Genomic DNA, 3,601 nt, shown 5'->3' on the forward strand with positions numbered 1-3,601 from the left:
TGCCTGTAAACACTTTCCCCAGACCTAGAGGTATCAGGTTGCCCCAGGACGGTACAGACTCTTGGCCCCCTTGCCAAAATCCCCGCCCCGCCCCCAGCCCCATGCCTAAAAGCAATCCCAGCAGTACTCTGATCAGAGGAGGGGAAAGCTAAAAATAACTGGAATGGTGGTGACATAGGGGCAGGCAGAATGCCCGGGGCAGAGAAGGAGATGGGTGGGCAGGGCACCTTCAGGATGGCAGAGAGGACTGCCAGGCAGTCTTCTTGTACTCTCTAGAAAGAGAGCAGTGCTTGAGCCTGGGTCTCTGAGAAGGAAGGGGGAAGCCTCATGAGCTTCATGAGGAGAGGCACAGCCTGGGAGTTGGGATTTAAGGGCTGTACTGAGCCCTGGATTAAAGGCCAAGGAGATGCTGCACTGAACCATATTTAGGGCCCCAGACTTCTCTGACACCTCATGAGTCCTTTCTCTTTGCTGCCAATATTCACACTCCAGGGTGGGCACAGAAAATGCAGACATATGGACAAATGGCTCCCGTGTATAAAGTTTAAGCTTCTTGTAAGTTTCTTCTTGATCTTCCCTCGTATCTATTTTCATTTCTTCCTCTCTCTTCTTTCCCTCAGTTCTTCTTTTCATCAAATGCTAATCTTCTTAGGAAACTCCCATTCCCCTGTGTCATTATTTTCTCATCTCCTTGCTTTTCCTCCCACAGGCCCTTGTCCATGGAACTAGGCTGGCCACTTTTGCATTGCCCCACAAAGAGAAAACCAGAAATGCAGAATTGGGTGCTGTTGCACTTGTGTCTTGCTTGTGGCCTGGTTGGTCACTGTGTGAACAGAATACTGGATTAGATAGGCCTTTGGCCTGATTCAGCATGGCTCTTCTTCTGTTCTTAAAAAAAGAAGAGGAGACTGATTTCAATACAATTTGCATGTGCTGGTTTATGTGTATAGATGCAAATGGACAAACACTCAGTATAATTTCAATTGATACGCAATATACCTCTGGAGGGAAGGAATCAGAAGCAGAGGAAGAGGAGAGAATTGAGCCAGAAGCTAGATCAGATATGTTTGAAGCTGGGAGTGAAACAGTGAAAGGAGAGGAAGGGGAACCTCACCATAGTGGGAAGACTGTGACTAGGTGACCTGTCTGTTGTCCAGGTGCTAGCTGTTGATGGGCAACTTCAAGGCCCATGGCTGCTCTCCCCCCCCCACCCCGATGGTTCTTTATCTTTAAATTGGACTTTGAATGGGCAGCCTTTCAAACAGCAGATACTTTCAGAGAGGACTGTTCTCTGGCAGCCCTTCAAAGAGAGGACTACCCTCCATAAAGTATGGCACATAGTCACCCTATGAACTCTCTTTCTCTATAGACCCATATGTTCTACTTCAAAGGTTAGCCAGTTGACTGGTCTCTTCTTTGGGTGAAGAAGTCTTCATGCAACAATTCTGTATTTATTTCCTTAATGGATTTCTGCATTAAGAAAAAAAGATGAAAGAAGTGGTGGGAAAACACAGGAGAGCTGCTCAAAACAAATATCCATGAATGGGGCAAGGTGATGCCACTATAAAGAGCCACGTCTGGAAGCTTTCAGAACTGACTACAATTGCAAGTCTTGCGTTTCTTTCCTGGTGTTCTATTCGATTTCTTTGATAATATTCTCTTCCTATTTTTAGGTTCATAATGGTACACCAGGGGCAGGGAAACTGTGGCCCTCCAGATGTTGTTGGACTACTGCTCCCATCATCCCTGATCATTGGCCATGCCGACTGGGGCTGATAGAAGTCGGAGTCCAACGACATCTGGAGGGTCACAGGTTTCCCATGCCTGCTGTACAGATTTTACTTTAACTCTCCTGCTTTTTATGGCTTCTCATTCAGTAACTGCAAAGTCAGTCCTCTCCCTCCAATGCGTTCCTCTCCTTTTGCCTTGTGTGTTTTTTTAAATTGCGAGCCCGCAGGCAAAGATCTGTTCATTTGATTTATGTACAACGTCTAATGTATTTTTAGGTGCTTTCGTATACAATACATGGTGGTGGTGATGTGCACCTCAAGCACACTCCTCCTCACGCTAACCAGATTGCCAGCATTCAAATGTTTTCTCTAGCAGCCTGGCTGCTTCTTCTGCTTGTGAGACAGGTAGGACCATACATCCTGAGCAGCAGGGAGCAAAACATACCTTGATGAACTCCCAGCTTGGTGCTTTTCAAACTTTTTAGCTTTAGGAAATCTGTTCCTCATCTACTTATCTGTTGAGTTTAAATTGCTCTGTATTTAAAAAGAAAATGAAAGTCTAGTTTATTTTTTTACTGTGTGATGTTTTCTGTCCTTTATGCTTCCTGGCCTTGGCCTCTCTTTGCTTTGGCCCATCTCTAAGGAGAACTGGGCACCAAAGGACAAGCTAGGCCAATGGTGCAGGTAATTTTAGACTCTGGGTTTATTTTCCCCCACCCTCCTCTATAAGATGGCACTTACTTCAAAATGTACACATTCTTGTCTCATTGATTAAAGAGTGTTTATGCACATTTTTCAGAAGTATAAATTTTTCATGTGCCTTTTTCAAATGTACAGCTGCCATTGAATGCATTTAAAAAATAATAATCTGAAAGTGTATTGCAAACTCAGAAACGTACAGACTTCAACCGCACATTGCGTTCGAGCCTATGTTCAGTCTGGAGGGTGTGAACTGGGTAAATCCTGATCAAAAACAAACTGAAACAAATTTCTCATACATTCTGGGGACAGCAATTCTATAGCCCCTAGACAGAGTTGCAGGGGGCAGAGGATACTTTGGATTCCTGGATCCAAGGTCAGAGACAGCGCTCTGACCTTGGACCAAGGAATCCGAGCTCCCCTCCCCCACCCCCTGCAACTCACTGCCTCTCTGAGGTCACAAAGCTGACCTCAAAGAAGATGGAAAGGGGGCATTCCCATGCGCAGGGTTGGGGGGGGGACTGAGGGAGTGATGTACAAGCTGAGCCTAGCACCTTTTCTCCTCCCCAATGCCTCAGCTAGACAGGCAAAAACGCCTGTCTAGATAAAAAGCAGAGTAGGGGAGCATGGAGGCAAAGATCATCTTTGCTGCTCCTCCTGCCCTGCTTTGGATGCCCATAAGCCTCCAGTTCAGAGGCTCACAGCCATCCCTATAGGATTGTGCCCTAAGTCCAACACATCTTGACACCAGGTTGGGGAAGGCTGTACCTAGTTGAAGAACCTGAGAAGCATCCAAGGGATCCCAGGGTTTCTTCTGGAATAAGGGCCTCATATTTTACCAAAATTATTATTCCAGTCCTCATTCTATTTGTTGTTCTAGGAACAGCCTGAGAGGTATCACAGGAAGAAGATTACTGGGGGTTACATGAGAATAGACCTTCACCCAGAAATAATGTGGTGGGAACAGTTTGGTGGTGGGTTGGTATCACAACTTCATGCAAAATAGTACAACCTAAATACATATAGGCAAATATGTTCGAACTGAAAATATTAAATTTAATGGTTTAATGAAAAATAAATTAATGTTAATCAAGCTTTCTTTTTAAGTCCCATGTCATGTGCTTCCATCCCACTTCCATTGCATTGGGAGATAGAAGTAGGGATACATCTTA

The sequence above is a fragment of the Elgaria multicarinata genome, chromosome 11 (genome assembly GCF_023053635.1).
Source record: "Elgaria multicarinata webbii isolate HBS135686 ecotype San Diego chromosome 11, rElgMul1.1.pri, whole genome shotgun sequence".
NCBI lineage: Eukaryota > Metazoa > Chordata > Lepidosauria > Squamata > Anguidae > Elgaria > Elgaria multicarinata.